The sequence below is a fragment of the Channa argus genome, chromosome 12, assembly GCF_033026475.1.
Source record: "Channa argus isolate prfri chromosome 12, Channa argus male v1.0, whole genome shotgun sequence".
In the NCBI taxonomy this organism is placed as follows: domain Eukaryota; kingdom Metazoa; phylum Chordata; class Actinopteri; order Anabantiformes; family Channidae; genus Channa; species Channa argus.
Genome location: NC_090208.1, coordinates 4,680,000 through 4,707,564, shown reverse-complemented (window position 1 = coordinate 4,707,564; position 27,565 = coordinate 4,680,000). Strand labels below are relative to the sequence as shown.

Sequence of the window (27,565 nt, the reverse complement as noted above, 5' to 3'; positions counted from 1 at the left end):
AAAGTAGCTTCAATCTGATCAACCCACAGCAGATTTGTGTTTCCACTATATGGTTTAAGCACTTACACAACCTACCTGCTGAGGCAGAATGGATCAGCCAACACGAGCAAAGAAGGCACACAAACAAAATCCACCTTAAAGTGACGTTAGACATGTTTAGTTTGACATTCGTCTTCGTCGTATGCTCCTGTCTTTTGTTTCTCTATCAACAGCGCTCAGACTACGCAACAAGATGGTGAACGTTAAACGTCCACAATGTTATTTTTACCCGGAAGTTGGTTTTACTGGAAAGCGACTAGGTACTATGATCTTTACCGGTAGGTTCCCACAGCTAATCGCTTGGATGGTAAGATTTGGAAAAGCCCAACTGTCGAACACTGCACGAGTTTGTTTTATGGTTGATCTTCTGCTAAGGTCCACTACTTCCCGCCGACGTCACCAGTTCGTCATCGTTCTGCGACGACAAGGGAGTGAAAAAAAACTTTTCCAGAGATCCGATCCATTTCCATCCCTCCATTATCTGTAACCGCTTTCTCCCCAGCTTTGCAGGGGGTCTGGAGCCTACCTCAGCTGTTATGAGGCAAGAGGTCCAGGGTCCACCCTGGACAGGTTTATGTCAGGGTCAACACAGAGGGACATACACAGACATACAACCGCATAAGATCAGCAGAAGATCAACTGTAAAACAAACGTGCGCAGCGTTCGACAGTTGGTCTTTACCAAATTTTACCATCCAAGCGATTAGCTGTGGGAACCTACCGGTAAAGATCATAGTACCTAGTCGCTTTCCAGTAAAACCAACTTCCGGGTAAAAATAACATTGTGGACGTTTAACGTTCACCATCTTGTTGCGTAGTCTGAGCGCTGTTGATAGAGAAACAAAAGACAGGAGCGTACGACGAAAACGAATGTCAAACTAAACATGTTTAACGTCACTTTAAGGTGGATTTTGTTTGTGTGCCTTCTTTGCTCGTGTTGGCTGATCCATTCTGCCTCAGCAGGTAGGTTTGGTAAGTGTTTAAACCATATACTGGAAACAACCATATGTATAACATATTCACACTCAGACTCATCAATTAATCTAACATGTATGTCTTTGGACTGTGGAAGGAAACTGGAGGAAACCCACACAAGCACAGGTAGAACAATCAAACTCCACACAGAAAGGCCACGGTCGGTCAGGGACGCAAATTCACATCTTTCTAGCTGTGAGGTGGAAGCATTAACCACATCACCATGTTGCCCCGATCAGTTTTAAATATTAAATAACATTTCACCAGAAAGTTCCACAGGTAATCTCTGTGCGCTTCCTGTCACAACCCTCCCATTTTCTTTTTGTCTGGGCTCAGGATCGGCACCAAGGTGACCCTTGGTGGGATTTGAGCCCACTGCCTTCTGCATCCAAACCCAACGTTCTACCACTGATCCACCAGGCTCAAGAGAGAGACACAACACAGTAATGAAATCAGTTTAGTGGTGAACTGACTGACTTGATACATAACTAAATTTTTATTATTTGATTGTTTTATTTTATTAACGTCAAATATGTGCACTCTTAGGTCTTCACATCTTCGCAGACTACTTAAAAAATATTTACATCCGGGTTATATGTGGCAAACATTGATACACCAAGTCGATGTCAAACAACTTGTTGGAGTTTGTTATATTTTCTATTATATTCTATATTATATTCTTTGTGTTGTTATCATTATGTGAAGAGTGGTAGGTCACAGGACTCATATGGCCAACTTGGTGTGATGTATACTATGCTACATTCCTTCTTAACGAATTTAGCCTTGGGACAGAGCAGGATGTGCATCCTGTTCTGTAAATCTTCTAGTCTGTTTAGTTTAGGGCCTGTATAGTAGGATATAAATCCTGTGTCCACATTCCTTCTTGGGTGAGAATATCTGGTTGTTCAGTAACCAGATGGTTTGACTTAAAGAAAAGTAATGTATGCATGAAATGTCCAATCACGTGAAGGCATACCCTTCTCTGTTCTGTCCTGTTTACAATAAAAAGAGCTTGCAAGGAGATACTCTTTGGAGTGGCTGTGTTCGGGTGAGTGCAACTGTCACTGAGACCCGCCGGCTCCCCTTGCAGCAAGTAAAAGACAAAGTCGACTTCTGTGTTTATTTCACTGTTGTAGAACTGTACTTCCTGGTGTAATCAGTGCTGTTGTGGTTATTAGAACCCAACAGAACTAATGCTGACTTTAATGAACTGTAGCCTGTAATCATCAAAATGAAAGCAAAAAAGCTATTCACTTTACATGTAATGAATATAAACATCTTATCACTTTTAATACATCTACAGGACCAGTATAAACAGTAAAATGCACTTTTCATTTTGACAAATAATGATTAAATAAAATATGGTTTTGAAGTTTTGCAAGAGTATGTTGGAGGGCAATTTGTATCTAAATAGAACAGGATTGTAAATCTAAATGTAGGATGAAATAGGTTTTAAAGGACAGGGACCAGAATCCAAACCAAATCATAGGGAGAGGTGTACTGACATCACTACCACTGTATTAAATGTATGGAGTATTACTTTTAAAAATAATGTCTCTACCAACAGGGGTTTTCTCTGTGTGGACATTGTGTCTTGGAAGTATAGGTAAATTAAGTGTATGTATAAGTGTATAGATAACATCACTAATGACGTCACAAGTTAAACGTTAAAAAATGGCCTTTGAAATTTGCCTAACAGTTGTCAAGCTAAAGATGTTTGTTTTGGACAGTGTATAAATGAACTGGAAGAGCAACAAGGTAGTAGTGGAAAGTTGAGTGTGCATAGCTGTGGAGGTACACGGTTTCTTACTGTGTTCTTTGTGATTATTTAGTAAAACTTGGACTTTTTTGGTCATCTCAATGTTTTTCTGTGAAATTACTTTGTTATCAGCTCAATTGTGGAATGTAGAATTTAATAAATGTTCAGTGTTTGTCATACAATGATCTCTGGAGTGGATAATTGTTGGACCTCCGGACATGAGAAAACCTGCCTCCACATTAGTAGAAACCATCTCTACTTGGATTAAACACGTAGATTAACATTCGGTGAATAATGGAAGGGGAAGCTGAACCTTCCATAGTGGAAAAAACAGACAAACCCAACTGTTAAGGTCATGGAGAGTTCTTTGCAAATTTGGATAAATGCAAGAAAGGCCAAGTTGGAAGCTGATGGAAAAAAAGAACAAGACACTTTGTTTAATGGATGATGATTACTGCGTGGAGGAGGTGAACCCAAGACTTTTCATCGGAGCATTTGACCATGGGGTGGAGAGTAAACTAGAGAATGACTGAATGAATTTTTCTGTCCTTTCGGCTTATCCTTGGCTCTGTTTTTCAGAGCAGTATACAAGTGAGCAACCTAGAGAGAAGAGTGCAACGTTGTTTTCACATGGAACTGGACCAAGGATACAAAAAGCCAAAGAGACTTATAGCAATGAATATAAGATCTCTGTAGCCTACATGGATAAGACCTTAGGTTGGCAAACAATTAAAGATGATGATAGTTAGGCGCTCAACTCATGATTGACAACTCAAGAAATAGAACTGTTAATTGGAAGTAATCTTGCAAAAGCTATGGAACCAGTACAGGTCATCCCCAGCATCAACAATGATCCTTATTCAGTTTGAACTATGCTGGGATGGACAGTGAATGGGCCACTGAAAGAAAGGGGCTGCAACAGAACCAAAAATGAAGTAGCACAGGTTGTGTCAAATATATCTGTAGCCAAGCTAGAGGATCTGTGGAGTCAGCAGTTCAATATGACTTTCCTGAGGGTGGTCAAGAGGAGGAGCAGGAGATGTCTAAGGCTGATCGTTTGTTTTTGGTTAAGTTACACAATCTGCTAGAATGGTAACCAGACACTACTGCATTAGTCTTCCATTAAAGGACATGGATGTTAAAATGCTAATCAATCGTGCCATGACAGTACATGTGGACAGAATGCTAAGGAAGGAACTGCAGCTACCACTGGAGGTCTCCATATATTGGACTGATAGTACATCAGTGCTAAAATACATTAGCTACAGTCATGGCCAAAAATATCGGCATCCTTGCAATTCTTTCAGAAAACGCAACTCTTCTCTCAGAAAATTGTTCCAATTGCAAATGTCTTGGTTTTTACGTGCTTAATGTCTTTGTTTGCACTGGAACAACAAAAAAAATTCAAATTTGATCAAAATTCACACAGAACTCAAAATTATTGGCACCTTGTGCAATAAATAATTGTTTTTCAAGTATGTGATGCTCCTGTAACTGCTCCTGTGGCAACAAACAGCTGTGGGCAATATAGTAATCACACTTGCAGCCAGTTAAAAATGGAGAAGCATAGAGAAAAGAAAGAACTGTTTTGATTCGAGAGAAACAATTATTGAAAAACATGGACAATCTCAAGGCTACAAGTCCATCTCCAGAGATCTTAATGTTCCTGTGTCCACTGTGCACAATATCATCTGTCACAGCACCTGCTCTCCATCAGCACCCCCCCAAATAAACCATTCTAACCTTCCTAACAACCTGGTTCCGTCTCTCTTTCTGGGTCCACTAATATTGACAGCACTTGCAAGTGTGACAGAACAATCTGGCCACTAAATGCACCCAGCAGACACGTACCACCTACAACGCGTGGTCTCCAGCCAGAGTGCTCTTCTGGGCCAGCATGACCAGCAGTTGCGACGAATCGAGGAAGGGGTGGATCGTTATACCCAGCTGCTCTCACAGGTGACTGACACACTTAATGCTCTGTGCTCTCATGTAACCATCTCTGCTGCCTCCCCCGAGCCTCCACCACCCCTGCAGCCGCCCGCTGCTCCCGCAATCTGCAAATCTTACGTGCCTCCCCTTGAGCCCTTCTTTGGCAACTTGGACAAGTGTCGGGGCTTCCTCCTCCAGTACTGTCTGGTCTTCACCCAGCAACCCCACACCTATGCCTCAGACGCAGGGAAGGTCGCCTATTTTATTGGGCTGCTCAGAGGACGAGCTCTCGAGTGGGCAGAGGTAGTAAGCTCGCTCCTGATTCCTTTCCACTTATTCATCAATGATTTGAGAAAAGCTTTTGATCACCCAGCGTGTTCAGAGAACGCAGCCCACAGGCTTCTCTCTCTCCGCCAGGGCTTTCGTAGTGTGGCGGATTTCTCAGTGGAGTTCCGTGTGCTTGCTACAGAGGCCCGATGGGACAACGCTGCTCTGTGGGCGGTTTTTCGCCATGGTTTGTCCGACCTGGTGAAAGATGAGCTGGCATGCAGGGATCCTCCTGATTCCCTGGATGAGCTAATTAATCTAGCCATCCGTGTGGACAACCGCATCTGAGAGAGAGGACAGAAACCAGCGCCCGCCCCCCAGGACCTGCGCACTCCCCCTCTTCCCAAGAGCCCCATTTCCCCTGGGTTCAGCTCTTCAGCGCCTCCGGAGGCACCCGCGGAGCCTATGGAGTTGGTTCGTGCTCGCCTGTCCCCCACCGAGAAACAACGCCGGTTTCAAGCTGGTGAGTGCATTTATTGTGGTTTCTCCAGACACTTTATCGCCCTATGTCCCTTACGGCCAAAAAGGAGGCGCTCATCATATATGCTTTATTAAAGAGGATGGTTTGGGTCTAGACTTAAAAGTAGAGAGGGTGTCTGCTTCCTGAATCTGAACTGGGAGCTGGTTCCAAATGAGAGGAGCTTGATAGCTAAAGGCTCTACCTCCCATTCTACCTTTGGAAATTCTGGGAACCACAAGTAGGCCTGCATTCTGAGAGCGAAGTGGTCTACTGGGATGGTATGGTGCTATGAGGTCTTCTATAAATGATGGAGCCTGACCATTCAGAGCTTTATATGTAAGAAGCAGGGTTTTAAAATTTATTCTAGATTTAATAGGAAGCCAATGGAGAGAAGCTAGTGAAGGTGAAATATGATCTCTCTTGCTAGTTCCAGTCAGCACTCTTGCTGCAGCATTTTGGATTAATTGCAGGCTCTTTAGGGAGTTACTGGGGCATCCTGAAAGTAGGGAATTACAGTAGTCCAACCTAGAGGTAACAAATGCATGGACCAGTTTTTCGGCATCACTTTGAGACAGGATGCTCCTAATTTTGGCAATGTTCCGTAGGTGGAAGAAGGCTGTTCTAGAGATTTGTTTTATATGTGAGGTAAAGGACAAATCCTGGTCAAAAATAACTCCAAGGTTCCTTGCAGTAGTACTGGAGGCCAGACTTATGCCATCTAGAGTAACAATATGGTTGGACATCATATCTCTGAGATAAATAATTCCTATGAAGGTGATCACATAATTGTTTTGCAACTACTTTTTCAAAGATTTTAGAAATAAAGGGGAGATTAGATATTGGTCTGTAATTGGCTAAGACACCTGGGTCAGGACAGGGTTTTTTAAGTAGTGGTTTAATTACAGCTACCTTATAGGCCTGTGGTACATAGCCTGTTTCTAAAGATAGATTGATGATATCTGATTTGAATGTATCTATTAACGGTAAAGCTTCCCTGAGCTTGTTTAGATGAGGTAATAATTGAAGTTAGCTCAGAGAGATCTATGGGTAAAAAGCAGTCTAACAGGGAGTGGGGCCTTATCGATGACTCTAGCACTGCTGTACATGAAGATCTATCTGTAATTTTTGGGGGAGGATCTGGTGATTTTTTTCTCTAATAGCTACAATTTTATTCATAAAAAAGGTCATGAAGTTATTGCTGCTCAAAGTTAAGGGAAAACTAGGAACTACAGAACTATGGCTCTTAGTCAGCCTGGCTACAGTGCTGAACAGAAACCGGGGGTTGTTCTTGTTTTCTTCTATTAATGATGAATAATATGTTGTTCTGGCATCACGGAGAGTTTTTTGTACATTTTTAAATTATTTTTCCAGGCTAAATGAGATTCTTCTAAATTTCTGGAACGCCTGGCTAAGGAAACACAACCCCCACATTGATTGGTCCTTCGATAAAATAATCGGCTGGGGAACCTTTTGCCACAACTCTTGTCTCCTCTCAGCTCCATTCCCCAATTGCCGCTCTCCTCCCGTGGACACCTCCCCCACACCGGACATGTCTCTCATTCCCCAGCCTATCATGACCTCGCCCCAGTCTTCAATAAAGAGCCCTGTCACTCCCTCCCCATCGCCCATTCGACTGTGCTATCGATCTCCAGCCTGGAGCGCCATTACCCAGAGGTCACCTTTACAACCTCTCTCGCCCAGAAAGGGAGGCCATGGAGAAATACATAAGGGAGTCTCTAGAGGCCGGCCTCATCCACCCATCTTCCTGCCCTGTCGCCGCTGGATTTTTCTTTGTTAGTAAGAAGGATAAGACCCCCGCCCATGCATAGATTACTGGGGGTTAAACAACATAACTGTCAAGAACAAATACCCTCTCCCTCTGCTTAACTCTGCCTTTGAGTCCCTACAGGATGCAGCCATATTCACTAAGCTAGACCTCCACAACGCCTACCATCTGGTCCGAATCCGCGAGGGGAATGAGTGGATGTCAGCAGCCCCAGCTGGTCCACCTCTGCCACTCCCAACCAACCCAGTATTCTGTACGCGACTCCCAACTTGACTCACAGGGAGCTCCGCACTTTGTTTTTGTGGATTTGGATATTTCTGTAAAGAATTGTAAATATAACTCACTGTATAATATTGAGCACCAGCCACAGTAGGAGTGAGAAGCCCTTTTTTTGTTACTTCCTTTTCTCCTGTTTTGGGTTAGGAGTTCAGGTTAGGCACCCTGTCATTTGTTTTGCATTTATTTGGTTGTTTAGGTCAGACAGGGATGGTGTTTTGTTTTTGTTTGTTGTTCTGGGCATTGCTCACATCCGAAGTAAATAAAATAGCTACGTATTACAACTCTTGGTCAGGTTTTGCTTGGGAATGGAAGCAGTGGTGTTATGTCTAGGTTCCCCTAGTCCAGGGGCATAACATGATTGAACATGTCAAAACTGTGTCATTCTTAGGATTCTTATTGGTGAGGGGGAGGTGAGGTCCGACCCCGAGAAGACACGCGCTGTCACGGAATGGCCAAGACCTGGAACCAGGAAACAGCTGCAACGCATCCTGGGCTTCACCAACTTCTATCGCCAATTCATTAAAAACTACAGCACAGTCGCCGCCCCCCTGACCAAACTAACATCTCCAGTCACCCTGTTCCACTGGACTGAGAAAGCAGAGGGCGCTTTCACCCGACTTAAAGAACTGTTCGCCTCTCCGCCCATCCTGTCTCAGCCCGACACTTCTCGCCAGTTCGTAGTCGAGGTGGATGCCTCAGAAGTCGGCGTGGGCGCCCTTCTCTCCCAGCGCAGTGAGGGCGACCAGAGGCTGCCCTGCGCCTTCTTCTCGCGCCAATTACCCCCTGCAGAGCGGAACTATTCTGTTTGTGATCGCGAGCTCCTGGCGATCAAGCTGGCACTGGAGGAGTGGCGCCATTGGCTAGAGGGGGCGCTGCAACCATTTATCATCTGGACCGACCATAAAAATCTAGCTCACCTCAGGACTGCCAAACGACTCAACTCCCGCCAAGCCCGTTTCAATTTATTCCTCACCTATCGCCCCGGGTCGAAGAACGTCAAACCCAACGCTTTGTCCCGCATCCACGCCCCCAAGACATCTTCCCATGATCCCGAACCTATCCTCCGCCTGTCATGTTTGCTGGGGGCCCTCACCTGGGAAATTGGACAGACTGTGCGCACGGCCCAGCAACAGGAGCCCTGGTCTCCTATTTGTCCCGTCTTGGGTTCGCTCCCAGGGGAAAGAGTCTCAGTCCACAGCAGTTCTCTTCACTGGTCTCTGCAACTCTGCCGCCACTGCAAAAGTTGCAGGTCATTCTTCTGTCTTAATTCTTGACTTGTTTGTTTGCCTGCTTTGTACCTGCCTTGTGATAAAAATGTCTGTCATATGACTGTAAAATGTAAATATAATCTACTATGTTTGCACAGTTTTAATCCCCTATTTTGGAAAGTTTAGAGCAAAATAATGCGTGAAGCTGTCCACTGTTTTGGTGCCATTGTAAGCAACAGTATCCATCATTTTAATGCACTGCACTAAATGGTGCATGGTTTTTGTTAACAAATTAAACTCTGCTTTCGATTTCTAATCAATAGTTAGTTATTTTAATCAATAAGGAGACAATCAAGCCTTAGGGCCTTGAGCCTGCTAGACCATAAGAGAAGTGTGGGTCTTCACTATCAAAGTTAGATGTTCACAACAGATTATGAGCTATGAGGAATCAGCAAACTCATCAGTGTGTAGGAAATAACAAAATGCATTTCTCATCCTTTTCCCCCTAACTAATCATTCAAAGCTTACTGACCCTTCAGTAACACCTGACCTTTAGTATTTTTAGGACTCTAATGCAGAGGCAAAAGTGTCAACAAGTGGTTAAGGAGTGACAAGTTTTTCAGAATTCCGTGAAGTGCTGTTGCATTTAGCTTAAATAAAGTTAGCCAGCAACATTCCCCTGTAGAAGAAACTAAAACTACAACCTACTCCTTGATCAGTTGGTTTCTTTTATAACTAAGCTCAAATCCCCCACAAAATCATCCTCTTACCTTCGCTGTTTATGAAGAGACAGGTGAAAGAAGGGAAAATGTTCCATTTGCAAACAAAAAGTTATATAAAATGTTTATAAAAAAAAAAAAAAAAGCAGGCAAAAGGCTGAGCAGAAAAAGATCCTCATGACCAGAACTCTAGGACATGAACAGAATGTAGCAAAGGAAGAATAATCATTACTAATCGCGTATTAAGGTTATATATATTATTATATATTTAAAATACTAAATAAATAACCTTTTTAAACTTTATTTATTCCTCCAGTCCAATGTTTCCACACTTCCCCTTTATCAGCAGACATTGTAAGAGGCCCCTTTAACAGGAAACAAAACGAGAAACACACATCCTTCCCAACTGAACACACGTAGATCAAGTCTAACGGTTCTTCAACAGAGACTAATAACAGACTTCATCTTAAGTTTATCTCACAAGTTTTATTAATCTTTCTCTTCGACGAGACATAATGAATCCAACACAGCACAGGTTTGTGGAAGTGTGTCATGGCTGCATCAAAAGAGGTTTTAGAAGACGATAAACCAAGAACAGTTGTTGCTGCTCACCAGCATTACAAGAGTATTTTTAAGGAGTCTGGACTCCAACTATCAGGCAGGTCTTGTTCACATGGAGAACATTTATCACTGTTACACTGCTCAGGAGCAGGCGACCAACAAACATCACACCAACAACAAAGTGTGTAGTAGCCAGGAAGGTCACAAGGAACCTAAAGTACACAGTGATGCTTTTCTTCAGCAGGGTTTGGGAAGCTGGTCAGAGTTAATAAGAAGATGGATGGAGTCAAATAAAGATCAATCTTAGAAGAAAACCTGCTAGAGTCTGCAAAAGACTTGAGACTGGGGAGGAGATTCACCTTCCAGCAGGACAACAACCCTAAAGACACAGCCAGAATCCAGACCTAAATCCAATAACAATCTGTGGCTGTTCACAGATGCTCTCCATCCAATCTGACTGAGTCTGAGCTATTTTGCAAAGAAGAAGGCAAAGTATTGACTCACAGGCTGAATACAATAGCAAACATTTGCAGACTCTTTAGCAACAGCAGCGCTGCCTGTAGGAATAGCTGGAGGCAATGTGCCAGGCTGCCCCTGTTGCTGGGCAACGGGTTTGACTGACAGGCCAGGCACACAGCACACAAAACATGATATGAAATAATGCATGGAGCAGCAATAAAGGACAAAATCAAGAGATGAAATCGCGACTTCTAAGAGAAAGAAAGTATGAACCCGTGTTTACTTTGAGTATAGCTTCTTTAATGATCTTGACTTTTCATTATTCGAGTTCTGCACTCATTATCAGTTCATTGTTCAAGCTGCCATTTTGTCCAAATTGGCTTGTTATTCAATGCAATATGTAAAATAATATACAAGTGCTTTTTTTTATAAATACAGATATTTATTATGGGTTTGTTTTTTTCTAAATGAACAAACCAGTAACACAAAAAGAAACCATTCAAGTACCATTCTGCAACCGTTTAAACAAAGGAAATGAATAATTATGTTTGATTTAAATGGTCTGCAGTTGTTGACAAGACAGGGACTGCTAGCAAGCTAAATATTGGAAATATTCATATTTTTCTCCTGTATAGTTTATGAAAACCCTTTATGACCAATAACATGGACTCACAAGGACACATTTTGCAACTGTACTTCCCCTTTTTCCATTCATCACAGAATAAATGTGACATTTTTGCACTGTCGATCTCATTTTACCTTTGAAACTAACCCTCGTGTCCAACATGGGCCCTGTTTAGTCCAATGACATTTTAATTTTCTTGTGGCACAAACGTCTTGCCCACAAATTCTAGGACATGAGATGCATGAGACAAACACAAAGAACAAAAAGTAGCTGACAGCAACAGGACATAGAGACACCAAATAGTTAAAGTTAGAGAAAGTCAAAGCCATCAGATAAGGAACTCTACCTGATTCCAGAGCGTGTTGAAGTTTAACGAGTAGTGCTGCATGTCTGGTACTCACCATAGGGACACAGAAACTCTTTAAAATGCCAAAGAGTTAGGAATTCTGAAAAACTCAACACTCCATGAATGAATGAATTTCCAAAAGGTGAAAAGCGTTTTCTTATCTGTCCAAGCAGAACAACTTAACACCTCCTTTCAACAGTTTCCCTAACAGACACCAGTAAAAATGTCAGTTGGTAGGAGGAAGTTGAGTTTCTTTTTTTTTTTCTTAAGTGCAGTGGTTTAATGTAAAATGGTTGGTTTAGATTTACAAACTAAGATTTTAGTTTAAAAAGTTTGTCTCTTTGTCAAGTCCCTTCTGCGTTACATGCTGATGCTTAGGTTACCACTTCAAGTCGGTGATTGACACTCTGAGCTTTAAGTTTAGTTAAATGAGAACTAGAACTTTGAGGAAAATAATGAATTTGATCCATTTTGGAATAAGGCTGTAACATAACAAAATGGGGAAAACGTTCTGGAGGCACTGTCTGCTGTAGACTTTCATTATTGTCCAGAAACTATTAAAAACACACCAACCAGACCCACTGCTTCACTGGGTGACATGTTTCTCCATTTCAAAACCCACTGTGTAAAATAAAACAACAACTATAGAAAGTTTTAGTGTAAATCATCCTTTAATGATTGACCTCAAGCTGCTTCTTCCACAGCCACAGAATTCCCAAATTCACAACCAGCTCAGAACCAGGTGAATTGTTGGTCAGCTTGGTAACAGCAACTCAAGGTGCACACAGCTAGGTGTCAACTGACCCGGAAACAGGAACAGGATCAGTCCCAGAACCAGACGAGGCGTCAGTTCCTTTTTCGGCTTCTAAAAGATTAAAGGCAGTCAGGTTCTATCCCAGCTCACATTGGATAAGAGACCATGTACAACCTTTACAAGTGACAATTCTATCACAGGGTAGAGACAGAGATGAGCACTAATACTCACTAATTAACAATATGTAGCTTCCAGTTAATCTGGTCTGCAGATCTTTGCATCTCCAAGCACCTGAAGACCAACACAGACACTGGGAGAACATGCAAACTCATAAGTCACCTGTGTAAAGTTGTGTCTGACATTGTGCTGATATATATGAATTTGTGTGTGGTCCTCTACCTCCTGTTATCTGACATGTATAAAAAACTGCATATCAATACAACGTCTAACTATATATTTGCGCTAAAGATATTTCTGTTCAGCATAGATACTGTAACAAGACTGACTTGTTGGTCAGTCTCCATTTGTGGACATGGCCTTTACATACATCATACCTGCTTTTAAAATCTTGACTGCAACAAAATTAACTTTTTATAGGTGGAACAGAGGAGCCCAGTTTGTAAACCTCATGTACCCTAATCCATTAAATAACACAGAAGCAACACAAATTACTGCAGCACAATAGTGAACTGAGGATTTAGGTTGGGCCCCTTTTCTTAAGTCAAGTCCCATTAGAAGTGTGTTTCACACTATCAGTAAGATTGTAGGAGGTAGAGAAGGACAAGGACTTTGCATGGCAGCCACTGCCATTGGTGTGTGTGAGTGTGTGTGTGAATGGGAATCATCATTGTAAAGTGCTTTGGATAAAAGTGTTATATAAGTGGTCATTTACCAACGAGTGTTCTTCACTGAAGCCTGTTCTGCTTCCTGCTGCTGAGGGCAGGTAATGTGTAACTCTGACAGAATAAAATTCAGAAGCTGTTAAACAAAGGAGATTAGATCACTTAAGATCAACAAGTCAACAGGACAAACCCACATATAGAGGCCGGGGTCATGTGCTTGTTTTTTATGTTTAAACTAAAACGTCCACCACACTGATCAGTCGTGTTGTGTAGTTGTTTTCATTAGAATTGACTAAAGTTCTTTGCTGTAACAATTCGAATAAAAATATTTGTAAAAACTGTTTCAATATGGTTTCAGATTTATTTCATTCATACAAATGTAACACTATGAAGAATTTGGCCACTGGACGTCATCATTTTGACTTTATCACATGGTTTGAGCTGCTGAAATGTTATTTTTTATTAATGTGATTTAGTGCTTTAGAAACTAGTTTCACCTTCACTGACAGTGTCTTTCATTGTTACCTCAGTCTCTCCAGGCCTCCCAGAGCTAACTACTTATGTTATGTTTGGTTGTAGCTTGTTGGGGAATATAGGACCAAATATAGGACCACAATGCAACAACACCATCTAGTGTTACTTCTAGAAAACTGCAGTAAATTACAGTGAACAGCCATGAATAACAAGATCAGCATAGGAGTGTACAGGACTCATAATTTAAATGGTAAATCAGAGTTCAATTTAAACATGTTTCAATTTGTTGTCAGCTGACTTCCTGTTTTTGATTCAAAGCCTCCTCTTATATTTCACACAAACTACAAAGTATTGGTGAGATTTGCAGTACTTGCAAAGATATAATTTAAATGTACTTTCTTTGGCAGAGAATCATCCAGCTCATAAAAAGTGTGTTGTCCTCAGTCACATTTAATGTTGAGTGATGTCTACAGTCAGATCTGGTTAGAACAGCTGCTGATGCTCCTACAGGTTCCCTCAAAGGCAGCACCAGCAGATGGAGGTTAGATAGAAACTGATTTAAAGAACTAGAAGAGACCTTTGAGTTGGTTTTGTCAGTCCAACTGCTGTTACAAAGACGACAAAGTGACCTGTTACCTGTGGAGCTGTTACCTGAATCATCCAGCAGGTGGCAGCACATCATCATATTCACATGGTCTGATTCCAATATTGAAGGAAAAGTGTGAATCAGATCTGCCTGTTTAGTTTCTGTCTGTTTCTCTGCTCATGTTATTTCCTGTTTTCTCTCTGTGTGAAAACCACTGTGGTTCTGACTTTGACTTGAAGACTGTAACTGAACGATGACGACTGATTAGAGCAGAGTGAATCATTATTCAGGTAGTTGTGGATTTCTCTTCTGACATTGTTGTTAAAGTGTGATGAAGCTGATCAGATGGAAGAATGAGACATGGTTTTGTATTAAAGTGCACACTCAGCATTAACCACACACAGGTGCTGTACATCAATGCAGAGCAGTGTTTTCTCCTCACTGTCAGAATCACTGGGACAACTGTGGACTGAAACTTGGCAAACACTCAATTCCAATAAGTTTAAAGCATATTTCCTTCGTATAGCAGATTTACGCTAAGCCAACAAAGCGAAATGAGCAACTTAACACAGAAATGTAAATGTCTTACTAAATTCTATAAATCATAAAACCAACCTTGTTGCCTTTCAACTGGAGCTAAACACAAACCGTAACCGTCTCTTTAATGTATTTAGTCTCGTATTTGTCTGTTAACTTTTACCATCTTCTACCGTTGTTAAGTTTCGCTTTTTTATTACGTGTTGGCTGTCCTTTCAAAATTAAACACTTAGCGTCTTACAGGAAATTATAAATTAAAAGCCACAAAACAAATCAAAGGTTTGAACTGGGCACATTAGCAGGAGAAAAACAACATTGTGAGGATGTTACACTCCCACCAAATCATGAGTGTTTGATTACCAGTGAACATAAAACACGAATGATTTTTACTGATAAAACAGACCTTTGTAATATACTCAGCAACAAGAATATTTACAGTCAGTCATTTACTGCACCATGTTTAAGCAGAACCTAATAACAGAACTAGCTTATGAACTTGACGTTCCACTGCAGATAATTTGCTGGGTTTTAGCCCTTTTTTTTTTAAGATTTTTATCTCCTAGAACAATCTTGACTCTCCTGACTAGTCCATCTTTATCTGTTACAATCTCTGTAACTCTTCCTAGTCTCCACTCCGCTCTTGGTGAGACTTCATCTGTGTCTCTTACTACATCACCTACTTGAATGTTTTTCTTAGGTGTGTGCCATCGCTGTCTGACAGTAATGCTGTGGAGGTACTCCTTCCTCCAGCGACTCCAAAACTGCTCTGTCATGTGTTGCACTTGTCGCCATCTTTTTTGTCCATACAGATCCTCTTTAACAAAGTTGCCTGGAGGACGTAGTGCTGGTGTGGATTTCATGGTAATGAGGTGATTAGGAGTGAGCAGTTCCAGGCTGTTTGGATCATTCAGATTGTCCACAGTCAGTGGGCGGCTGTTGACTATTGCCATCGTTTCATACAGTTCGGTCCGTAGAGAGGCATCATGGAGTCTACCAGAGGAGAGTGAGAGAGTGAAGCTGAGGATATTTCTTACAGTTTTAATCTGTCGCTCCCAAAGTCCACCTGCGTGACTTGCATGGGCTGCATTCATTACAAAGTCACATTGCTTTGAAGCCAGGAAGGTTATCAGTCTCTTTGCATCAACTTCCTTTAAAGCTTCGCTAATTTCATTCTTTGTCCTTCCACAGGTCCACTTAATCACATCACACACTGGTGAATGTAGGATGTAACAGCTCTATTCACAGTCCAACCCTTCCATGGTAGTGTGCAATTATCAGCTTTTTTGCACCTTAAGAACACGATCTTTGTCAAGAAAGACATCAAGCTGATGCCGCTTGGAAGCTGATTTCTCTTACTTGTTGTTCTTATTTCTTCCTCGGATATCTTCTTCTGGAGGTCTTTGATTATGATGCTCTCTGCATGATTCTTTTCCCACATATCACATAGGGGGTGGAAACAAGGCTAGAGCCCTGCTGAATGTAAAAAGGTCACTTTCAACATTCCAGTGAATCCTAATGCTCTCTCTATTTGCATGCCATCAAAGGCAAGGTGCTTTTTTGTAATGTCTGTTGCATGTTCTGATGTGGGTTTACTTTGCAGAACAGAACTGGTGTTTGACACAAACTTGTGTAGACGTAGACCCTTAGCACATATTTCACATGCCTCCTTTGCAAGTTCTATGGCCTCGTCAACACTCTCAGTACTTGTAACTCCATTATCCAAAAAACAAAAACAAAACAATGAACTTGACTCCTGATGGACATAAGAGACTGTTTTCTTTGGCTAGATGTTTTAGCCCATAGTTTGCCATAGCTTTGTCTGGCCATATCGTTAGTCAAGTTTGTTCCAGGCATCTTGGTACAACTCTCCATTTCTGTAGAAGGTCCCTTCAAGGCATTTACAAGCTGGGCCACTAACACATGTTTTGAGGTAATACAACTTATCAGCAGGGGAAATGCCTTTTCGATCTATAAGTGACATGAAACAGGCTTTCCATTCAGTGAAGGGGATTGGCTCACCAGTGAACACTGCTGGCTCAGGCATAGGAGGTCTGTTCATTGAAATACTGTCCTGAACAGCTTGTGCCAGTAGAGTGACTTCAGGAGGTGCTGAAAATATGGCAGTGTTGGATGGATGTGATGTCACCTGCTCAGTCTTAACTGGCTGAATGTCAGTCATCTGAGTAATTTCTCTGTCGTATTCTTCCAACCTGGCTCTAGCTGCCTTTACATCCTTTCCAGCCTGCAGACGTTCCAATTCATACAGTTGAATTTCCAATTCTTTCTTGTGCTGTTCCTCTAGGATTCTTATCTTTTCCTTCTGTTTGGTTTCCTCTAGAAGGATGTTATACTCTGCTTCCTTTGCAGCAAGCTCTGCTGCTGCATCTGCTCGCTTTGCTGCAACGTAGGAAGATGAGGAGCTATGGGTGATGTTTGACTGTGCAGCAGTAGAACCATGAATGGAAAGGGAATAGTCTTGATTGAGCAGCTCACGGAGGCGACATCTTTCCCTTTCTGCATCAAACTCTCCATTAATGCCAGTTAGTCTTTCATATAGGATTTTAATTATGTCACTGGTCACTGCCTCACATCCATCTACTTTTTATCTTAAATCAGTTGTTGGTGTTATATAATCTCTCATTTCAGCGTAGAGTTTCATGATGTCGTCCTTCTTTCTCTCTGCAATTGTTGCCGTGTGCGTTTCAGTGATGTCTGACTTTAGTTCTTCATTTCTTCCCTTTTGTAAGTGGCCATGCTTTCACCTCCTCCACGCAGTAATCATCATCTATTAAACAAAATATCTTGTTCTTTTTTCCCCCCCATCAGCTTCCAACTTGGCCTTTCTTGCATTTAACCAACTTTGCAAAGCACTTTCCATGACTTTAAGAGTTGGCTTTGCCTGTTTTTTCCTTTCCATTATTCACTGTCACAATTTTGGTTAAGGGTGGACCCAAGTAAGGAGATTGCAAATAACAAGGGGCTTTTCATGACAGAGACTTAAATGGTGAACAGAAGTCGCTCCTAACAGGATGATACTAGAAACTGGATTCAGAACAGATACAGACTAAGACAACTAACCACAGGACCAGCACACGAGGGGAGTTAACTTAATAGAATCTAAGATGACAACAGGGTGGATGTTGAAATCAAGAGGGGAACAGAATTTACCAAAATAAACACAGCTAAGGTTCAGGGACAAGTTAGGCGAGAAAATTAAAGAACAAACCCTAAACGATCACTCAGGAGAAAACAAAGGCTACTAAATAAATAAAGTACAGACAAACGTTAAACTACTAAAGCAGGTAAACACAAGGAGAAGACTAAGGAGACTAACAGGAATATAAAAGGATACAAACTACTGAACAAATGAACACATGTAGTAATGACTAAAGTAAAACAGAGTACGACTTAAAAAACACAGTGGAAGGGAAAGATACCAAAGTAACACAGGAACTAAGGGGAGGCAGACACGAACAAACTGAACATAAAGAACCGGCAAACTGAAGAACACAGAAGCACATTTAAACACGAAAAAACCAGGATCAAAACAAGCAGAGAAAACTGGACACTGAATTCAACAGAAGGCAAACCTCAGACCAAAAACAACACAAAAGCACAGAGTCCAGGATTAAAGAGTCCGTGAAGCCAAGAAGGTCCAAGAAATACAAATTCAGCTTTTTCCAAAAGTCCAGAGTCTACTGTGGGGTTGGTGAGGTAACAACGACAGCAATGACTAAGAGGATCTAGCAGGGGAGTGAAGGGAAGACTGAACTTCAATAGAGGAGGGAACAGGTGCAAACAATGAGGGACAACGAGGGTAAAGCTGGGCAAAAGAACCAGGGACAGGAAGTAGGGAGAAGGGACCACAAAATAAAAGTCCAAAACCAGGAAGTACACTGTGACCATGACATTCACTGAATATTAATCTGTGTGTTTAATCCAAGTAGAGATGGTTTCTCTCTAATGTGGAGGCAGGTTTTCTCATGTCCGGAGGTCCAACAATTATCCACTCCAGAGATCATTGTATGACAAACACTGACCATTTATTAAATTCTACATTCCACAATTGAGCTGATAACAAAGTAATTTCACAGAAAAACATTGAGATGACCAAAAAAGTCAGAGTTCTACTAAATAATCACAAAGAACACGGTATGAAACCGTGTACCTCCACAGCTACGCACACTTAACTTTCCACTACTACCTTGTTGCTCTTCCAGTTCATTTATACACTGTCCAAAACGAACATCTTTACCTTGACAACTGTTAGGCAACTTCAAAGGCCGTTTTTTTAACGTTTAACTTGTGACGTCATTAATGATGTCATATATATGCTTATACATACATTTAATTTACTTATACTTCCACGACACAGCATCCACCCAGAGAAAACCCCCGTTGACACAGACATTATTTAAAAAAAAATAATACTCCATACATTCAATACAATGGTAGTGATGTCAGTACACCTCTCCCTATGATTCTGTTTGGATTCTGATCCATGTCCAGCTCTATTTACATAAAAATTGCCCTTTCCAACATACTCTTTTAGAACTTCTAACCATAGCCTGAGCCTAGTCTCACCCTACATACAGTGGGTTAAACCCTTGGAATGCGATGAGGTTCATCTTTTTAACCGAGGCATTATTTCTTACTGTAGAGAAAAGAAACACCAGATGCAGGTCCACTCTAAATTTTACACAACAATCCTCAGATATAGAAAAGTGAATAATACAGTTTATGCTCAAAGAAAAATAATCAATACTGGTTCTATTTTTCCTACACAGCTTTCAATAAAAACATATTTAATTTAATCATTATTTGTCTAAATGAAAAGAGCATTTTACTGTTTATACTGGTCCTGTAGATGTATTAAAAGTGGTAATATGTTTATACTCAATACATGTAAAGTTAATGGCTTTTATTTTTTTTATTTTTTTTATTTTGATGATTACAGCCCCCAGTTCATTAAAATCAAAACTTTTATGTCAGTGTTAGTTCTTTGACATCGATTGTGTCAATTATTGCCACATATAAGTAGGATGTGAATATTCTTAAAGTATTCTGTGCAGATGTGAGGATCTAAGTGCACATTTTTGACATTAATAATAAAAATGTCTGTATTTGGCATGAATGTAGTTTCGTATCAAGTCAGTCAGTACAGCAGTAAACTGGTTTGATGACTGTGTTGAGTCTCTGTCTTGTGGATACGGGGGCCTGGTCGTTCCGTGGTAGAACATTGGGTTGGGATGTAAAAGAAATCCCACCCCGCCCAGCCACCAAGGCTGTCGAACCCGAGCCTGGAAAAATAAAAAATAAAAATGGGAGGGTTGTGACAGGTAGCGCATCCGGTGTAAAAACTCATGCCAAATCAACATGCGGAACTTGTTGCTCTGTGGCGACACCTGAAGAGACAAGCCGAAAGCTGTTGATCTGTCTTCATGTGGATATACAAATTGACACAAATCACCTGTGGAGCTTTCTGGTGACTTTTATTTAATATTTAAAACGGATCGGGGCAACATGGTGATGTGGTTAACGCTATCACCTCACAGCTAGAAAGATGTGGATATGCGTCCCTCACCGACCGTGTGTTCGATTGTTCTACCTGTGCTTGTGTGGTTTTCCTCCAGTTTCCTTCCACAGTCCAAAGACATACATGTTAGATTAATTGGTGAGTCTGAGTGTGAATATGTTATAGATAGGGTTGTTTGTCTGTGTATGTCCGTCTGTGCCCCTCAGGGTGGACCTTGGACAAATTGTGAATATTATTCTGAGGATCAAATCAAAGAAAAATCCAATCCATCAACAATTTTAATCGTTGAAGCCTGAATATAATTTCATCAGTGTAGCACATCATTTCAGTCACTTTAACAGAAACTCAGTTGAACAACCAAACAATGAAAGATTTTGAAGACGTTTTTCATTAAAAGAATTACTAAAAAGGGTGGATGTGTAGCTTCGTATGTGGGTAAAATGTTGAAATGCCAAGAAATCCAGTCAGTGGTAATCACATTAAAGAGTGTGTTACTGTAAAATTATCTCTGAGAGACTCAAAAATAGGATCAGTTGTGTGTACAGAGCACCAGGCTCTAGTATTTTCACATAGGGCCATGCAGGTTTTTCACCTTAACAAATGAAATCACAATTTAAAAACTTCATCTTGTATTTACTTGGATTATATGTGTGTAAAAAAATAAGAAAATCAGAAAGGGGCAAATACTTTTCAACAGCACTGTGTAAAAACTTTCTACATGAAAAGGTTTTTATTCTGTACTGTTTAATTATTGTTCCATACATCACCTGTTGTGTAGAGGTTTCCGGAGATGCTTGTAAAACTCAGTAAATGTATATTTTACAGCAGAGAGCTGTAAGAATTATCAGTAGATGTTCTTATCAAGGACCTCAAACCATCTGTTTCTCAAAGCACTGTTAATGACATTTGATAATAGACTTTAAAATTGCAAATTGTTCAGATATAATCTACAAAGGAAGTAAAAAATTGCTACCAAAGAACATAGAAAATATATTTCAAGAGAGAGTATGTTTAGGAAAGTCAGAGCCAGTACAAATTTGAAAAGCACATGTGTTTCACTCAGAAGGGTGAATTTATGGAACAAACTTGAGGATGAATTAAAAACATGTGACAATCAAATGGTTTAAGAAGATGTTTAAAAATATCGTATTGAAGTACGAGAATGTAATATAACATGACTTTGTATCTAACAACAAATTGATTATTGAAAAGCTGTCTTCCTGTTTGTTGATTATTTTACTATTGCTTGAGAACTACTAGATATTTGTACTTATTGTCTTATTTATCCGGGATATAAAGAGGAATAGAACGATAAATGTGTAGGTGATTACAAATGGTAGGGTTATAATTAAGCTTTGGATTCAGCACACGTCCTTTCAGTCTCATTTGAGAGGACTTACTGTAAATTGTACAAAGTTTCAATGATAGGAATGAGTCTTTAATTGTAAAGACTGGACACATTATTTACTCAAAGTGAACAACTGCGACTCAAGAAAAAGCACAGAAAGCTCAGAAAAAAGTGATTTGATCCCATCTGTAGTTCATCTTGTTTCAGCACATTTCCTGAAAGCAGCAGAGTAAAATGAATGACAGTAAAGAGCAGCAGTAAGTGACATGTCTGAGCATCTGAGAACAAATCTGCAGCTTCTTCTAAATCACATAATAATGATATGATCATAAAAAATAACTAAGCATACAAAGTCATGCAGGTGAAGTATCCATCTATTGTCTTAACCACTTATTCTGTTCAGGGTCCAGCTGTCATTGGCTGAGAGGCAGGGTCCACCCTGGACAGGTCTCCAGTCTTTCTCAGGGCCAACGCACAAAGACAATTATTCAGTCAATATATTGTAGTGATATTTATATTAATAATGACTAAGAAAAAAACATATATTCACCTTTGTACAGGACATTTGAAGTTGTTTACATGTTGGACACAAAACCTTACGTGTCAGTATGTGAATAGAACAAATCAATCACAGATCCTTTGTAAACTTCATGTCTGCTGTTTGAATGTAGTTTTATGTGGAGAGAGCTTTGGTTTAAATACAGTATGTTTCAGTGTTTAGTTTGTTTGAATATTAACTGCTCTCAATGTTTCCTAAAGAAGTGTTTGACTGATCTTGCTTCCTGCTTTTCTCTGGATTTTTCCCTGTTTTTGTTCAGATCTAAAAGTTGAAGGGAAACCTGGAGATAATGTCACTCTGCAGTGTCAGGGGACAGAAGAGTTTACAGCTTTAAAGTGGAACAAACCTGATCTGAAGTCAAAGTATTATGTTTACTTTATTCGCGATAAGGAGGTACGTAAACAGTACCAGCATGAATCATTTCAAGATCGGGTTGAGCTTAAAGATCCAAACATGAAGAACAGAGACGCAGTGATTCTGAAGAACATCAACATCAATGATGCTGGAACATATGAGTGTTATGTTGGAGATGGAGGCAGTCATCCACCAGGTCTGTGTGTGTGTGTGTGTGTGTGGATCAGATGTGAAGCTGCTTCCTGGTTGTTGATGTGAGAGTGAACCATCACAGATCAGATGTTTGTGTTTTCTAAAGATGTTGCTGATGAGACTTTGTAGCAAACAGCTGCTATGAGTGATGGGATCAAAGTGCAGTAGATAATGTCTGACAGGAGTTTGAAGAGGAAATGGATTCATCACCTACCTGACACCTCACATCTCACATCTCATTCTCTTCTCACAGGTGGAGACACAGAAGGAGATGACAAAAATGAAGGAGACAAGGATGGAAATGTTGGACTGAAAGTTGGTCTCTCAGTTGTTGCTCTGATTGTTGGTGTTGGTGGTGTTGTTAGTGTTGTGATGTATAGAAAACGTAAAGGACCCAAAGAGGAGACTTCATACAAAGCTGCTGATGATAAAGACACTGACCATCAGTAGGTGTAAAATGTCTCCTATCAGTTTCCTCAGTGACTAATTCACTGATGCAGGACAAACAGCAGTTCAGGCTTCAGCCTTTTTCTTTTTATCCCACAGTAAATTTTTACTATCAACAATGTGATGATGCATTTCTTAACATTTCTTCCTCAGTCTCTGTGTTTCTCAGCTCTAAACAGACAAGTGTCATTTTAAACTCGACTCAGTCATTTACTAACTCAGTCTGAGGAAACAGTGACTCTTTGTTTCTCTGCAGGACAGTGAAAGTGGACAGAGACAAACAAACCAAAGCTTCATGTTTTATATATTAAGGCTGTTACATGATGTGAATATGAAGATCACTGTTTATGATCCTGTTTGTTTCACCTGATGTTTGTCATCTGACACATCACACACTGATATTATTCTCTGTCAATCAGTATTAAAGTCAGAGGCTGCTTTTAAATTAGCAACTGCAGCAGCTGTTTGTAAATTCAGACTAGTTTTAATGTTTGTGTGTTACTAACTGCAGATTTATGAATTATAATAAGTTCAACCACGATCATCAAAGAAGCTTCAGTTAGTGGGAGAATCAAATGTTTCCCTCTGAACTACACAGTTACTAAATGTGCTGTGCATATTATTATGTTTTGTCTGTGGTTTTACTAATGTATTTGCATAGTGTGTGTACATATAGAAATACTTACAAATGCACAGAAGTTTTAACTGGACTCAGTAAATCATTTGTTTGACTAAGAACTGAAAGATTTAAAGCCACATTAGTTGATGACTTTACAAACAGCTGCAGCAGCTCAGTCCTGCAGAGAGAAACTTTAGTGACTGACCATCTTTTAGTGTCAAACAGCTGATCTGTGTGATTTAGTTTAACCTGATTCCTCAGATTAAAGATTTTGACAGTTGTTCAGTCACTGACCAGAAACACAGACTTTTTTATGTTTTATGTTAATGTTTGCTGTGACAGTTTGTCTTCTTTGACATGTGGAGTCCACAACACATTTCTTTGAAAATTATTTTTAATTGTATTTTTTTCTACCAAGCTTCATGTTTACTTTCTCTCTAAAAGCTGTTTTGCAGAATCTAACACATCACCTGAACAGGTTGATTCACACAACACTTAAAATCTACAAACTAGGTGTTAATGAAAGGAGTCATTAATGAATATTTATGTCAGCAGGGCAGTTAAAATGGAAATGAGAACTATTTTTCTGATCAATATAAAAAACTAGAATACTAGAATAAACTAATAAGGCTTTTTATGAAGTAAGAGTCGGATGGAGACACAAAATTCCTCTCAAACAACATGAATGTTCTTATAAGAAAAATGAAATGTTCTTAAATAATAATTTTGGTTGTTTGTGTTTGAGCACTGAGCTGTGTGAATGTAATGGTCCTATTGTACATGAGAGACACAGACTGGGACTAGTTCTGTGATGTAAAGTCAAACAAATGCATCAAACCACACGCTAATCATACTGTTTATGACTAGTGGATATTCAATTAATTCCATTTTCATTTAGATTAAGTCCACCACTCTGCTCTGGGTTCACATGAGCTGCCTACAACATGAGCGTGTTTAACGTTGAAGGCTGCACCAGTGGCTTCAAGTTAATTTAAACTGCTGCTTTCTGTTCCTTAACTCAGCCTCTACACTGACCATGTAGACATGTCCTGGTTGGTTTGTGGCCTGAAGCTGCTGATAAAGTACTTTTACTGTGCTGGGACAAAATCAGCAGCTGAGAATAGAAACCTGGAGCAATCTTGGATCTAAAAGTATTGCAGCTTGATGTTGGATCCATCACCATTAAAACTGACAATGAAGCAGCAACTCCACCTTTACATTAATGTAATGTATCGAGTGAGCAATATCTGACTTTGATATTTGCTCTGACTTTGCTAGACCCTATTCCAACTAAGTTGCTCAAGGAAGCTTTACCCTTAATATATATCATCAATCTATCTTTAGAATCAGGCTATGTACCACAGGCCTATAAGGTAGCTGTAATTAAACCATTACTTAAAAAACCCTGTCTTGACCCAGGTGTTTTAGCCAATTACAGACCAATATCTAATCTCCCCTTTATTTCTAAAATAATTGAAAAAGTAGTTGCAAAACAATTATGTGACCACATTTATAGGAATAATTTGTATGAAGACTTTCAGTCAGGATGTAGAGTTCATCATAGTACAGAAACAGCACTGGTAAAAGTCACCAACAATCTTCTAATGGCCTCAGATAATGGACTCATCTCTATACTTGTTCTGTTAGATCTTAGTGCTGCATTCAATACCATTGATCACAACATTTTATTACAGAGACTGGAACATGAAATTGGGATTAAAGGAACTGCACTAGGTTGGTTTAAATCTTATCTATCTGATAGATTTCAATTTGTTCATGTTAATGATGAATCCTCCATGCACACAAAGGTTAGCTATGGAGTTCCACAAGGCTCTGTGTTAGGACCAATACTTTTTACTTTATATATGTCTCCTTTAGGCAACATTATTAGAAAACACTCCATAAATTTCCACTGCTATGCTGATGATACTCAGCTATATTTATCTATGGAACCAGATGAAAATAATCAGTTAATAAAGCTTCAAGCCTACAAGACATAAAGGCCTGGATGTCCCACAATTTTTTACTTAAACTGAAGTCATAGTATTTGGTCCCAAAAATCTCAGAGATATGATGTCCAACCATATTGTTACTCTAGATGGCATAAGTCTGGCCTCCAGTACTACTGCAAGGAACCTTGGAGTTATTTTTGACCAGGATTTGTCCTTTACCTCACATATAAAAAAAATCTCTAGAACAGCCTTCTTCCACCTACGGAGCATTGCCAAAATTAGGAGCATCCTGTCTCAAAGTGATGCCGAAAAACTGGTCCATGCATTTGTTACTTCTAGGTTGGACTACTGTAATTCCCTACTTTCAGGATGCCCCAGTAACTCCCTAAAGAGCCTGCAATTAATCCAAAATGCTGCAGCAAGATTGCTGACTGGAACTAGCAAGAGAGATCATATTTCACCTTCACTAGCTTCTCTCCATTGGCTTCCCATTAAATATAGAATAAAATTTAAAACCCTGCTTCTTATATATAAAGCTCTGAATGGTCAGGCTCCATCATATATCGAAGATCTCATAGCACCATTTCATCCCAGTAGACCACTTTGCTCTCAGAATGCAGGCCTACTTGTGGTTCCCAGAATTTCCAAAGGTAGAATGGGAGGTAGAGCCTTTAGCTATCAAGCTCCTCTCTTCTGGAACCAGCTCCCAGTTCAGATTCGGGAAGCAGACACCCTCTCTACTTTTAAGTCTAGGCTTAAAACCTTCCTCTTTAATAAAGTTTATAGTTAGTTATAGTTATGCTGCTATAGGCTTAGACTGCTGGGGGACCCACCCCCCAATGCACTGAGCTCCTTTCCTCCTCTTGACCATCTCTCCTCTCCTCTCACCCCGCAACTGTCACCACTGTATGTCATTAACTCTGTGTGTTCTCTCCCGTAGTTGTCTTTGTCCTCCTCTGTCCCCCTCTCTCTGTCCCTTTCTGCAGGTGTCCCTCGGCTTTGAAGCTGTGTGTCTTCCAGCGTGCAGCTACTGGTCCTACCAATCTGCCCAATGTTTTGTTGTTGCTTTTGTTGCTCTGTTCTTTTCTCTCTCCCCTTTCCACTCACCCCAACCGGTCAAGGCAGATGGACGTCCACCCTGAGCCTGGTTCTGCTGGAGGTTTTTTCCGTTAAAGGGAGTTTTTCCTCTCCACTGTTGCCTATGGCTTGCTCCAGGGGGAATTGTTGGGTTCTCTTTATATATCTTTATAATTTACATTTACATTTAGTCATTTAGCAGACGCTTTTATCCAAAGCGACTTACAAGTGAGGTACAAGGCCGCAAAAATCTAAGTCAAGGAGAAAACATCAAAGCAAAGTCCTATCAGAAAAGTGTTCACAGTTCACGAGATACAAGTGCAAGAGAGCAGAAAGTTTTTTTTTTGTTGTTGTTTTTTTTTAAAGATTTAAGTCCATAGGAAGATGCGGAAGAGTTCAGTTTTCAGCAGTTTTTTGAATATTGGGAGAGAATCAGCTGAGTGGGCAGCGTTTGGTAGCTCGTTCCACCATCATTGGATCATTGCGCTGAACAGTTTTGCTTGGTATCTTCTATGCGGTGCTGGGACCACCAGACGTCGTTCGTTGGCAGACCGCAGCGGGCGAGAAGGATTGTAGACTTGAATGAGTGAGTTGAGGTAAGCGGGAGCTGTCGAGTTAACAACCCTGTAAGCAAGAGACAGAGCTTTGAACCTGATGCGAGCAGCAACAGGAAGCCAGTGTAGAGATCTAAAAAGTGGTGTGACATGGGTCTTTTTTGGCTGATTAAAAATTAGGTGAGCTGCCGCATTTTGGATCATCTGCAAGGGTTTGATTGTGGATATCGGTAACCCCATCAACAAAGCGTTGCAGTAAT

The 27,565-nt window shown here is 40.5% G+C and overlaps 1 protein-coding gene and 1 long non-coding RNA gene across 6 annotated transcripts in view; one reads left to right on the top strand and one right to left on the bottom strand.

The window, feature by feature from the left end:
• The window catches only part of LOC137137844 (uncharacterized), a 135,922-nt gene extending 124,226 nt beyond the window's left edge, over nucleotides 1-11,696 (bottom strand). Inside the window, exon 1 of one of the 5 annotated variants that reach the window (XR_010915794.1) lies at nucleotides 11,530-11,696. The gene's annotated coding sequence lies outside the window, so the exon portion shown is untranslated. Of the gene's footprint in view, nucleotides 1-66; nucleotides 414-11,474 lie in introns of those variants that run through there. The other 4 variants (XR_010915792.1, XR_010915791.1, XR_010915795.1 and 1 more) reach the window with 4 other exon arrangements.
• The window catches only part of LOC137137888 (uncharacterized), a 34,897-nt gene extending 11,016 nt beyond the window's left edge, over nucleotides 1-23,881 (top strand). Inside the window, exon 2 of the long non-coding RNA XR_010915846.1 lies at nucleotides 22,943-23,881. This is a non-coding gene — a long non-coding RNA (uncharacterized lncRNA). The remainder of the gene's footprint in view (nucleotides 1-22,942) is intronic.
• Nucleotides 23,882-27,565: the final 3,684 nt, after the last annotated feature.